The sequence below is a fragment of the Mus musculus genome, chromosome 18 (genome assembly GCF_000001635.26).
Source record: "Mus musculus strain C57BL/6J chromosome 18, GRCm38.p6 C57BL/6J".
In the NCBI taxonomy this organism is placed as follows: Eukaryota; Metazoa; Chordata; class Mammalia; order Rodentia; family Muridae; genus Mus; species Mus musculus.
The window spans coordinates 39,377,704-39,391,346 of record NC_000084.6 but is presented as its reverse complement, the minus strand read 5'-3'; positions in this window follow the sequence as shown (position 1 = coordinate 39,391,346).

Here is a 13,643-nt window from a genome sequence, read left to right as displayed (position 1 = left end):
CAGGAGGCTCTGCCGCCTCTCATCTCTGAATTGGCCGGGGGTGGGAATTTGGAGCTGACAGGGTGGAGGGGAGTAGACGAGTACCGTTCATCATCTCCGTAGCAGGATACCCCATGATTTCTGAGCTCCGACACTGTCTGAGTCGGCAGGTGGCTTGACTCATACATCGCAAGATGACTCATTGCGTGTGAAGAAGCCCTTTTTCCTTTCTGGAGTAAATGGGCAGATGGATAGCCACGGTGTGACTCACAGGGCCTGGGGCCCAAATGCCTGTGCAGATGGAGAAAAAATGAGATCCCGTGCAGGAGGTGCCTACCTTATCAGAATGAGGGACCTGCCCCCTGCGTGTGCCGCACCTGGCAGACACTAGAATTCCCAGAGTCACCAAAACCCCTGCAGCAAAAGAGGCCCGGGGACTTGACACGGTGATGGCTGCCACCAGGACCTTGGCCGCCTTTCAAAGTAGAAATGATCAGAAACTTGGAACGAAACTCAGCATGGAAGAAATTAGAACGAAGGCTGCTGAGTGCCAGGGTCAGTCTAACCCAGGCTCTAAATATCACGCAAAGATGACCAGGCATGGGAATGGCCACCTCCGGTATCAAAGGTATTGATGGCGTTCAGTGACTCCTCTCTCTGAGATATAAGACCTTCTGAAACCACCAGCAGTTAACCCTTACTCTTGCTTCCCCGGGCCTGCAAATTTAAAATATACTCTTTTTTTTTTTTCTAAGAATATAAGTAATCAGACGACACTAAGAAAAAAGATTCCACGTTCTGCTAAAGAGCAAGGTGCCTTGACTCCACCTACCACTGTATCAACCTTCTAGTTCTTAGGCAGACTGATAAAAGAATAGTTAGGGTCATGCCAAGTGTTTGTGCTGCGCCCCAGTACCACAGGCACTTGATACACAGGCCATGTGACCATCCTTACCAGAATCCATGCTCTGTTCTTTTGTGGGTTACAGGAGCCCTTGAGGAAAACTCCATGGTCTTGGAAAGCTACATGAGTTTCCAGTGTAAATTCATAAACAATAATCTGAAAACTAACGGGCATTTATAATAAACAATGCACTAACAGCCTGTGCGGAGAAGGTTGGAGATGAAGGCTTTCTGAAAATGCCGACCTTCAACTTAAATTTGAAGGTAAGAAGGACTCTTCCAGCTTAAACTTTGGGAAAACAAAGTCCATGCAAAGGGAAGACATTACTCAGAAGCTAGTGAGAAAGAAGCAAGAAGCCGTTAGGGTCCCAGGGAGAAGTCTGGATTGCTCGGAGGGATGGACGTTCAGGGCAAGAGGAAGCCAGGGAAATGGTTAAATGAACATGGCTATGTAAGTCTCTGCCCTCTGTTCCTGCATTACAAGAGAGCCAATGTATGTTCACCATGGTGGGAGATAGTTATAACATAGAGAAAGAGCCAACAGGCGTAAACTGGAGGAAGGAAGACTAGTTTGGAGCTCCTAGGAATTCAGTGAAGGATGCCAACACTCAACCTGTGAGGTCTGAAGAGGACGGTAGGACCTGCATCACTGTGGATGCTCAGTGGGTAAGACCTGCATCTCTGTGGATGCTTAGTGGGTAGGACCTACGAACTGAAGGGCCAGATGGTGTAGAGGGAGCAGGTTTCAGGGTTTCTGACTTGGCTGGCAAAGAAGATGGGAGGAGGGGTCAGCTATCACTGCGGACATGTTGTTTTGGTGACGAGATCATCAAGGGTCATCTAACTAGAGATGTCCGACAGGCTGGCAGAAATGCGGGCGTGGAACTTGAGAGAGAGGACTTGGAAGGCATATTTTTCCTCTGACACATTTTTGTTCGGCTTCCATTCCTGAGGTTTGGCTCAGGCCGCTGTGGACTGGTGGGGGAAGTGCCCGCTCTGAGATCCTGGGTGTGTTTACACCGCCCCAGCAGCAAAGCCACTGCCTTCCCAGTTCCCACATAGGAAGCAGGGTTTGTGTAGACTCGAGGGTCCCTGGCAAGATGTCAAACTGAGAACACAGGTCTGGGCTGGCACTGAAGGTCCGTCTCCAGCTGCATGTCCTCCAGGTGAGCTTCCCAGACAAGCTGGGTTTCTTTAGGATTGCAGAAGCTCGGGAGCTCCCAGGGATCAGCTAGCAAGGGGTAACCTAAGATGGGAGAGGAAGACAGGAGGCAGATCTCTTCCCTGGGGTCCCAGAAGGTCTTCGTGCTAGAGAAAAAATGGAACTCTCAAAGTAATTAGTGGTGTGTGTTGTGAGATGGCAGGCTGGCCAAGAGAGGGAAAGGAGGGTGCCAGGAGGGTCACCAAATAGCCTATGGAACTGTCCTGACTTGGGGTCATTTCAGGATGCAATCACAGTGGAGTCATTCAAGGATGCATGGCCTTAAAACCTGTCACTTGCAAGATCTTGTCAGCTGCACCATCTGTCTGAGCTGAATTCCATATAATAGTTCTTATCCCCATTTTGTAGATGAGAAAAGTAGAGGGCAGAGGGATCAAATGGCTCTCTCCAAATCACCTCTCCAGTCAGTAGCGATTCTGGGATTTGGGGGTAGTCTGGCTGATTCCGGAGCCTTCCTTCTTAACCACAAAGTGACAGACTCTCTACCACAAGGCACACAGCACATGGCTAATGTATTCATAGGGCACTCTGTGCAGCTAAAAGCACTCTCTTATGTTTCTGTCCTCAAATCAACAGAGACAGAGCCAAGATTAAACCCTTAGCCTCAAATGGCTTCTTACAGTCCTCTCTGGGGCTAGAAGCTAGACCAAGTGTCTGGTGCACTGCAAAACAACGTCAAAAGAGCTGAGCACACTGCACAGGGCCACACAGTCCATCCTGGACCACACTCCCAGAACCATGGGGGAGGAAGTACTCAGCATGAATGATGGTAGCTGATACGGACTTATACTTTGTGTTAGAAAACCTACAAGTTAACAAACATCTTCTAGTGAGTCCCCATATTGGCTTTGCAGCCATTTTTGTTTTGGCCTTTCGATAGTATATCTCTATACTCAGAATTAATTGATAGGATAATACATGTTACTACGTGCTGCATACCTCTCTAAGCATGATATTAGGTTTGCAAAATGGCAAAAAAAAAAAAAACAAAAACCAAAAACAGAATAAATCCTAGACCCAGATATGTCCAATGTTAGTATCTGATTACATTTGCTTAATGCACTACCTCTCTTAAATTTTTAAAAGATTTCTCTTCTTTTTAAGTATATGTGCCTGGGTGGGGGTGCGAGTACAGGAGTGCAGGTGCACCCTGAGAACAGAGGCATAGGATCCCCTGGTGTTGGAGTCACAGGCTGTTGTGAGCTGCAGGGCATGGGTGCTGGGAAGCAAACTCGAGTCCTCTGTAAGAGCCATGCAAGCTCTGAGCTGCTGAGCCAGACGCCTGGACGACTGTTTGGTTTGCCACTTAAGAAGACTAGTGGGTGGTTGTCTTTTACCACTACAAATACTCTCTAAGGGTCTGCCTAAAAGTCCTGCCCTCTCAAAGGAGAGCACAATTCTCTCCATCACACGACGAACACGTACACCATGAAGTCATCCGCTCTCTCCCCTTACGTAGGTTTTTTTTTTTTTTTGCCAGATGTCCTTTCTCACCACAGAAATCAGGCTTATGGATCACATCTCTTTCCATGTCCTGGGGCATTGGGATCCTTCTGAAATCAGACATCATTTTTTTTTTTTTAAGAAATGAACAACTCAGTTTAATTTGCTAAATATCTCTACACTGATTTATCTTCATTGGGTTCAGCTCAGATTAGACATTTTTGGAAGTTTTGTTTTGTTTTGTTTTTTTTCTAAGTCCCACTCAATGTCTCCTAGGAGGGACACACTACTGGTTTGTCCCATGAAAGTCTGCTTCAGGGTCAATGAGCAGCAGGTAGAGGCAGCTGTCATCATTCAGGACAACCTCAGTGGGAGCCCTGCGACCCACAGGGTGGATGGAGAAGGGACTCAAAAAAGCTGTCCTCTGATTCGCACTTGTACATACACAGAGGAAAAAACCTAAATGTATAAGTTAGGCTTAGCCCCAGTGTACAGTGTACAGACATAGCCCTAGGCAGGAGGACCTCTTGAACCCAGGAGTACAGGCCAGCCTGCAGATCAGAGTTTGCACAATAGGAAGCCAGTATCTGCTAGGTTCCACTACAAAATTACTGCTTTATCTATCGAGCTGAAAAGGTATTCTTCAAAGAGATGCTCTGAGATTATGCAAATATCTGGCGTGAATCATCCATTGAGGATTCGTAATTCACTCCAGCACTGCTAGTTCTATGGGCGGGAAGAGCGAGCAGTATCCTGTCTTCTGCACACACATCTGCCTTGCAACTGCTCTAGGAGAGGAGAAAAAAAATGCCCCTGCATATCGCCATTATTAAGACTCAGAGATTTTTATTTAGCTAGCTACAACTTTTTCTTACTATGTTTGATGATCACTGCTTCTGGAGACTTGCCAAGTATTTTAGGTAAATCACTTCATACTTCATTTAATTCTCGAAAAAAAAAATTCTGCTTTTCTAATCACAGCTCCCCTTGCTTTGCAGACAAAAGACAAGGAGCTCATCAAGATTAATGTTTACGAAAGTTAACTGGTAGTCTCCATACTTGTTATGTCACCTGCCTGACTGTGTGTGTCTGTGTGTGTGTGTGTGAGTGTGTGTCTGTGTGTGTGTGCATGTGTGTGTGTGTGTGTGTGTGTGTGTGTGAGTGTGTGTCTGTGTGTGTGTGGGCATGTGTGTGTGTGCATGTGCGTGTGCGTGTGTGTGAGTGTGTGTGTGTCTGTGTGTGTGTGTGTGTGTGAGTGTGTGTCTGTGTGTGTGGGGGGGCATGTGTGTGTGCATGTGCATGTGTGTGCGTGTGTATGTGTGTGTGTGTACCTGAGGATGCACATGTGTGGTTGTTCCTAGTCCTCTTGACCTCTCTATAATTAGGAAATCCCTTTCCTTCCCACCTCCATGACTTTAAATTGATGGTTCAGAGGTTAGCTGGGAAAGCTGTGGTGAGAACCTGAGGGGCTCACCACAACCTCCCATTATCTTTCACCCGCATAGCCCTTCCTCTTGCACATGCAGTATGTGAACATCTGAGCTTTGTTGCTTAGCTGAGTCCTCTTGGGACAGGAGAAATCAAAGTAGGCGACTTTGTTTTTGACAGCCTGTGTCTGTGATGGTTTCAGCTTTGACCAAAAGCTGCCTGGACTCCAGTCAGCTGCAAGGTGGGAGCTGGGGCCACGCAAGTCCTGCAGGAGCCCTTGCGGACATAGCCACTTTGTGGCAATTGAGTTACTGGAAAGTCAATTTCTTTCGCTGGGTAAATCCATTTCATCGTGCAGAGGAAACTCTGGGGAGGTCTTTCATCACATGGTTAACCTCTGATTTATCATCCAGGTAAATATGGACTTTTCCATGCTCTCCATCCTGTGTTAATCACTGTAAAGAAACATCTCACTCATACATCAGGGAACCACAGGAACTTTCTAATAATATTGTAAAACAAATTAGAAGATCTCAATATTTAATTGAAGGGAAACACATGTGTTAACACACCAGTCATTCCTGGCTTTGATACACACACAGACAAACATGCACACACAAACACACACACACACACACACACACACACACACACACTGCCTCCAAGAGACTTTAGAATTATTTTTGAGGAGTCTTATACTCAACTCAGAGACCTGCTGAAACCACAGGATCTGAACACCATCCTACACTCACCGAATCTAAGGCCTTTGGTTTTAAAGAGGGGCCTGAGCATGCCAATGCTTCCTACAGTGGCAGGGTGTGCTCGGGCCTCAGACAAGCCTAGCTCCCCTGGACACTGGACCATGCTGGCTTTACATGATCCTTCCTCCTACCCACAGCAGTCACCAAGGGAAGGAAGGGTTCCTCCACCCCGCAGAGAAGCCCTGAATGGTCACTGATAGTTGTGATGGCCTTAGGGAAGTTTCCATCTGGCTTGGCTCCTAAACGACTCCCTGCTGTGGAGAGGGAATCCATTCTGCTACATGTTCCAGTGCATAGGATCTGCACCAAGTTCCTTGTAATTCTAACTAAGTTCTAAGAAACTCCCTTGGGGGCGGGGGGAGGGGGGGAATAAATCCCTTATTCTGGGTCCTGTTAAGTTGGACGCAAATAAACGCAAGCCATCTGTTGATGCCTTGCTGGGAAGAAGACAATTCGTTATCTCTAATAACTCAGCTGTGGAGCTCTGCACTACTCTATATGAGGTCCTGTAGCTTCTTTCTAGTTCTATGAGTCGCCTTTATCCCTCCATCCCAACATCCCTCCGTTCCCCCTCCCCCCACCTCCTGTATTAAAATCATCTAGACTGTAGACTAAGCCAAGTTCAAGTACCACCGATCTGGTCAGCACTTGGCAGTTCAACAAGCAACTCCAAGATTCCTGCACATCTACCAACTGGTTGTAGAGAGCCAGGAGGAGCTGGCCCCTGTGGGTTCCAAGAATAAGTTTCATCAGCTTTGTTTGGGGCCTGAGCAGGGATGGGCAGAACTGGCTCTGCAGTTAGGATGGATGGCCAGCTAGGCTTCTGTGGGATGGCGTTCCCTGTCCCTCGTCTCCAGACATACCTTTCTGCCCAGGATCCTGGAACCATGAATACGGCAGTGGTGGGACTGAGATTGTCCAGGGTGCTCAAGTGCTCAGGTTTGTCTGTCTTAGGAAGCCATTCTAGGCATCCCCAAAGAAAAGATCTTAAGACTGCAGAGAGGGAAGACAGCAATGGTTCCTGCTTGTCCAATGCCAGTGTGTGTGTGTGTGTGTGTGTGTGTGTGTGTGTGTGTGTGTGTGTGCACATACAAGTATGCATGTGTTTAAAGAGCAGTCTGTAATGTTAACAATGAAAAGACAATAGTTGCTTGTGGGAGCTATGGGCTCAGCTCATGCACACTTCTAAGCCTACCCTCCCCACTGCTGCTTGGAAAACTGTTCCCTCATGTGGATGCCCCACCCTGGATATCTGAATTCAACCCAAAAAAAAAAAATCCAAAAGGCTTCACAGCCCCGTTTTGCCACATGATCTTGGGCCAATCATCCAGCTACCCAGAATCTCTCTGCCGCCAGTTGAGACCCATCCAGGTTCTACGGAGGACCCTTCTGGTCTTAAGAAACAAGTCATTCAAATTCACATGATATGTGGACAGGTTCATTTTCAATTCAGAATAATCATTTGGGATTCTAGCTCCTAAGCTTAATGCACAACTGGTCCCTCTAGGGGATTGCAAACGTTGGGACTTTTCTCTCTTCCGCAGTCTGTCTGTTGTCTTTGCAAAGCCTTCTGCTTAGCACACAAGGCTCCTTGTGTCTTCAGGTGTGATGACATGGCCATCAGCTCTGGCTCCACCCCATTTCAAAGGGCAGCTTCCATCTTCAAGAGCCAAAGTCTGGCTGGCCCCATGCCCTTTTGTTTAGGCTAGACCATGTAATTTCAGAACATGGGCATCTTGTCAGCCTTCAGCACAGATGTCTGTTGGCATCTAGTCCTTTGACCATGGCCAGGGAATCAGGTGGAGAAATACACAGAGGTGGATGCTAGCATGGTCTTTCAAGGAGCACTGGACAAGATTCACGTAGTCCAGATGCCTCCTAACCCAGGTTGGCCAAGCACAGTTGTAGCCATGGATAATATAACACTGATCTAGATAGTCCCAACTCTTTCAGACAATTTGATACTATAACACCCAAGTCTGAGGACACAGAACTTTATGCAACACTTTAGTGCTACCTCACTGATTCAACACAACCTCCTGTGGTAAACATTTTTATATCCACTTTAAAGATGAGGAAGCTGATATAGACACAGCTGACGACCTCATAGCTGGGAAACCGCCATGTTCCGTGCTAGCAAGAACAGTGTCCTGTCCTCGTCACAGGAGAGCCATGGACATCACCATAGAATTTACCTGAACATGTTGCCCAAGAGGAAGAAGCCACAGCAAAGCATGCTGAAGAACATGAGAATTTTCTGGCCGATATTCTGATAAGGCTGGGGAGCGTCTGGTCCAGGGATGATGAGTGCTCTTTTCGCTTCTCGCAGCTTCATGTACAGCCTGCCTGGTTTACGGGCAGGCTCCCCATCCAAAGGCCAAGATGACTGCCAAGCATCCTGCTGATTCAGATTGCCCAGACAGAGAAAGTGTCCTATTACTGCTGATTCTAAACCCCCATCTGATTCTCCAAAGGGCTTCATTAGCCTCGTGCCCAGTCCTAAATCCACCAGTGTGCTTTGACAAGGTAGGTCTGATGATCTCAGAGGCCCGAGCAGCCACATGGTAACTGACCTTGGATCCAGGGTTGGTCTCATGAAGGTATTCTTGGTTGTCAACATGATCTGGAATTAATTCAAATCCAAAAATGGAGAGCATTCCAAAGAGATTTATTTTTCTTAATTTGAAGCAGGAAGAATCACTTCTAATCTGGCTCTTGCGGTGGGCAGGCACGTGCCTTTAATCTGGGGCTTGAGGTGGGAAGACATACCTTTAAGGTATAGTGGATAGCTACAGCTTCTGCTGGCAGCCTATAAAAGGACATGGAAGTGGGGGGTTTTGCTTTTTGCGTACTTGCCCTGGGCTCGGTAGCAAGTCCACTCATCCGCTGGCATTAGCGCCTACCTCCTCGGGATTCCAGTGTCTACTGAAGACTAGCTGAGACATCCAGCCTCATGGACTGAGCAAGCACCAGGTTCTGGGACTTTCAGTATATAAAAAGCCATTGTCAGATTAGCTGCTTCATAGTCTGTAAGTCATTCTAATAACTCCCCACATATATGTATATGTGATATATATATATATATATAGAGAGAGAGAGAGAGAGAGAGAGACTCGTTGTATAATTCATTGTATAATTCTGTTACTCCAGAGAACTTTGACTAATATAGATGACAACCCATGTAACCCATTGGCCCCAAGGCCAGGAGGGGACTTCCCCGAAGGAAAACAGATACTTCAAGCAAAAGAAAGGTTAAGGAAAAAAAATAGGCGGGCAGTGGCCACTGATATTCCGTTGGCATGGAAGACATCAAGGGTACTCAGGCCTAGTTTAACCTCAAGAACACAAGTGGAAGACAGTACCTAGCCCTTGGACATGGACACCACAGACGTCCAATAAAAGCTATTGGCATGAAAGAATGTGTGCTAAAGAGTAGGGCAACCTTAAAAAAAATGTTGGGGCCAGTTTGGGAAGAAAGCTCAAATGCTACACCAAAGAGCTAGAATTTCTCCTTTCTCATTCCCCTTCCCTCCCACTAGGAGCTTCTGCAGCTTTCATCTCTTCCTTTCTCCTCTCTCTCATCTCCTCCTTCCAAGTCCCTTCCCTTCCCTTCCCTTCCCTTCCCTTCCCTTCCCTTCCCTTCCCTTCCCTTCCCTTCCCTTCCCTTCCCTTCCCTTCCTTTCCCTTCCCTCCCCTTCCCTTCCCTGAGCTTTTGAAGGCTGCTATCACCCATACACACACCACACACACAAACACACACACTCTCTCAAACACACATACTACAAACACACACATTCTCAAACACACATGCACACACAGAGATACCACACACACATACATTTGCGCACACTCTCAAACACAGATACACACACACACAGAGGAGAGAGAAGGATGTGGGGAGAGAGAGAAAGAGTGAGAGAGTGAGTGTATGGCTAAGTAGGCTCCTAGGTGGACCAGGAGTATCCTCCTAGCCTGTAGGCCTTCCTGTCAAGGATAGAATTTTTACTTTTATCTGGTAGCCTTGGTACTGTGAGCACATCACAGACACAGCATCACAGCAGGGGATACACCCACCCATGTCCCTCTAGAGGCCCAGCTAGCTATGCTACCCCACCCAAGGAAAGGTGAAAGTCTGAACTGGGCGTCTGGTGTTTCTCAGGCCTGTGTTTGTGGGACTGCTGAGCAGGTCTGGGTGCGGCTGCAGGGTGTGCTCAGCTCTGGGATGAGTGCTCCATGGACACCCAATTCCATTTCCCGGTTAGACACGATTTTCTGCCGTTCCTGCTTAGAGCTGCCCTGGGGATCCTTTGTGAGAGCTCTGGGGTGAAGCCAGCTCAACACTGAAGCATCACTGCAGGGCCAGTCAGCCCGTGACAGGGTGAATCAGCAGGGGCTGGGAGAGTCTCCTCTCAGAGGGCTCTGACAGACATAATTCTTTCCTGTCCTTAGAAGATGTAGTCAGTCATGGCTTCTCCTGGCTCAGAAAGGAGACCAAATGTCAGTATAGTAAAAATGAGCTTCGCTGGCTGTAAGGAGACAGGCGTTAGGCTTTTCTTTGTGTGAGCCAATTCCAGCATTGCAAAAACCAATACACTATATGTCCACTTTATAATCACAATACACACAGGTTTCTGGTTGCTCTCTGAGGCAACTTTTCTAACAGATGCACTCCTCAGGCTTAACAACCAGTCCACAGAAGGGAAGGGGCCTCAGCCTGGGCTTTAGATAAGAGATGGGTAGGAAGAAGTGACTCAGAGAACCTCCTGGATGGTGGAATACAGCACTCTCTCTTCTCTACAGGGTTTTCCTATCCTATGCTGGGGTCTGTGTACACTGCTCCAGGTCAACGCTGTGGCACAGTAGACCCCGCCTTTATTCCTGAAGCAATCAAACTCTTGATCTGACACCAGGCCAGAACACATGGTCACCACTGGAGGCAGGGTTGATGCCAGGCCATACAAACCCTTGGGAACTGGAGGGTAAGGGGCATGTGGTTTTCTGAAGCAAAAGTGAGGTATTCTTACCAGTAGAAAGGGTTGCTGGCTGTCAGCAGATAAGAACAACAGCTATTTTCTGCGGGTGGGGGACCGAAGGGCATGGGAGTGTGGAGCCTCTGGGCCTTGCCCAGTGTGACAGTTGTGGATGGTGTGAGTGTGAGCAGTGGGGTTAGCTGGGGTTAGCTCTGCCTTGTTACTTATTAACTCTGTGACTTTGAACCAAGTTGCCTAATCTGGTATTTAACTTCCTCATGGGCATAATGGAATAACAGCAGGTACCTGTTTCACAGGGTTGGTTTGAGAATTAAGTAAGGGGGTGCAGAGGGGAAGAGTCCATGTGAGGTCTAACATGTCCTAGTGGGCTCTGTAACACAGGCCTGCTCTGTCCTCGGCCATTTTCTTGAACAACTCAGGTCGGTGGGCCCCACACCTGAGGTAGGCCCCACACATCAGATGGGCCTCTCAAGAACTGGTGAGCTTTCTCTTTAGGAGAGGAGCCAGTACAAATCCAGTATTCTCTGGGCCCTGGGACCTCAGCTGTCATCTACTTGGGTTCCTGCCCCTCCACTAGTTCTGACTTTTAGGCACAAGAAGGAGTTTAAATGCCACGAAATGATCTTTTGTGGACCCATAGTGATTGGGCTGGAAATATTTCTTGTGGTTCTCACACAAGAAGACACAAGTCCGTGGGGTTTCCCTGGCCTAAAGTTATGCCATCAGCAGCTGGGGAAAAGAAATGTTTTCAGAATAAATTTTTAAAGAATTTTCACATGCCATATTTCCAGTCAGGCAAACATGGGTGGGCCTCTGCTGGGGCTGCCTCCACAGTGCAGGCTCAAAGGTGCTGGGCCTGCCAAAGCTCGCAGCTGGAGTCCGGGCACTGACCTGAAAACCAAGAATTTGTGCAAGAAAGCCCAACAACTGGGGAGCAGACAGCCCAAGATCAGTGAACAAGAGGTTTCAAGACGAAAGACAGTTGTAACTCAGACTGGCCCAGCTCGTTCTCTCTGTAGAACTACAGCTCAGCTTCCCCAGAGGCTGTGCTCTTGGAGAGACTCAGTGGTCAGAAGGCCAAGTGGAGGCTGTTGACATCATTCACAGGGATGGAGAAGACAGAAACGGGGGGCAGAGTGAGAGAGCCAAAACAAGAACAGGGAAGGATATCCCTTCCCCAAGCTTAGAAATGGTCCTGGGTGGGACGTGCATGCACTGAGACACGATAGTGTAGGAAGGAATTTCTAAAACAGTTTTCAGAGATTGTAGAACTAGATAGATTTATGATGGGGTTGTAGTTTCACCTTATCCTAGCTTGTGTGTATACCATAAACAGTTTCATTACCTATTAGGTGGGACGATGACACTGCTTTCTATAACTTGAAGATTTGGGGAGGGGATATAGCAATGTGTTGGATCCGCCCAGTACAGAATTTTGTCAACTGAGACTAAGAAACCTAAGCACTAAGGTGGGAACAGCTGAGGGTGAACCATTTGCAACTTCCAGAGAGCCCTGTCTCCCCATGGTCCAGTTATGCTGAGGTTACCCCAGTCCCTGATCCTTTACCTTCGTGCTTTGGTGTGCCCACCTCTCCACTTGGGTAGACTCGGGACTGCTCTCCATGGACCTAACCGGCTTGTGCTCTCCAGCTACCAAGGTCCACCTTGAAGGTCACCCCTTCCAGGCTTTGTCTGGTTCTTACTTCTAACTCTTGTAGCAAGGATCTATGTTAGTCTGTAAAGCCTGGGTGGGGGTGCCAAGCGGCTAGAGGCGGGTTCCTTTCCTGGCATGTGAACTGGTCAAGAGGAAACTTCTGAGTGGAAGCATAAAAACTGAAAGTTCTGAAAAAAAAAAAAAAAGGGTGGAAACCACTTAATTGTTCACCACACAAAAAGCCAGGATGGAAATGGATTACAGCTGCACCATGGGAAACTTCAGTCACACACAAAGAATTCCCATAGTGAGAGTGATAGATACCAGACCGGATCCCATGGGACAGCACGGAATTTCCGTGATGGGTCCTAAGGAAGAAGTACTTTTAGTGTTTAGGGTGATTCTGGGACTTGTCGAATGGGGCCTCCAGCTTAGCACGAGTCATCAGTAGCCCAGATGACAGTAAAGGGGCTTTTGGCCCTTAGTCATGGGCTTATAGCCAGAAGGGTTGTTGAGTCAAGAGCACCAGCCGGGGAAGCTGCATGCCTGAGTGAAGGGCAGAAAGTCTTGTTCCGATAGGCTTTATACTCTGAGCCTATGAGGTAATGGGGCCTTTTGTCAAGGGTCACTTAACCTGCAGATTCAAGTTAATGAATACAGAAGGGACATCTGGCCATAGTACTGGAGCACATCTGGACTTTAGGGTAGGTACAAGACCTGGTAGGATGTGTGTTGATGTCTCCAGAAAGAACCCTCTGAATTCAAATCTTCACTGGAGTTTTGGCTTAGCTCAGGAAGCAATATTATAGCCAGCGGGGCCTCACTAGCAGCGCCTGTGGCCAGACTCCTGGGGTCAATTCCATAAAAGATCAGGTAGCTATGTAGTATGACAACCAACCGCTGTGAGATGTTTTTGATCATTTCAGTGGAAAACCATCATGGGTCTTCAGCAAATGTCTAATGTTGGCTGATTATCCCAGGGTGGTTGGAACTCTGGTACCTTGGTATGTCCCTCCCTTCCCCTAGAACAGCTGTCCTGGGCCAGGAGCCTCACCTACCTGAGCAGTTACTGGCATGGTTAGAGCTACTTTTGGTTGCCGAGAAAGCCGGAGTCAGCCAGCTTAATTAGTTGGAGCTTAACCTAGTACTATTAAAAGCATTGACAGATGTGTGGTGTTTGAGTGAAGTCCTAGGAAGACCTGAGGAAAGAAGAAAGACGTGGCATAATTCTCAGAACCTGAGAAAGTATTTCTTGTTTATTT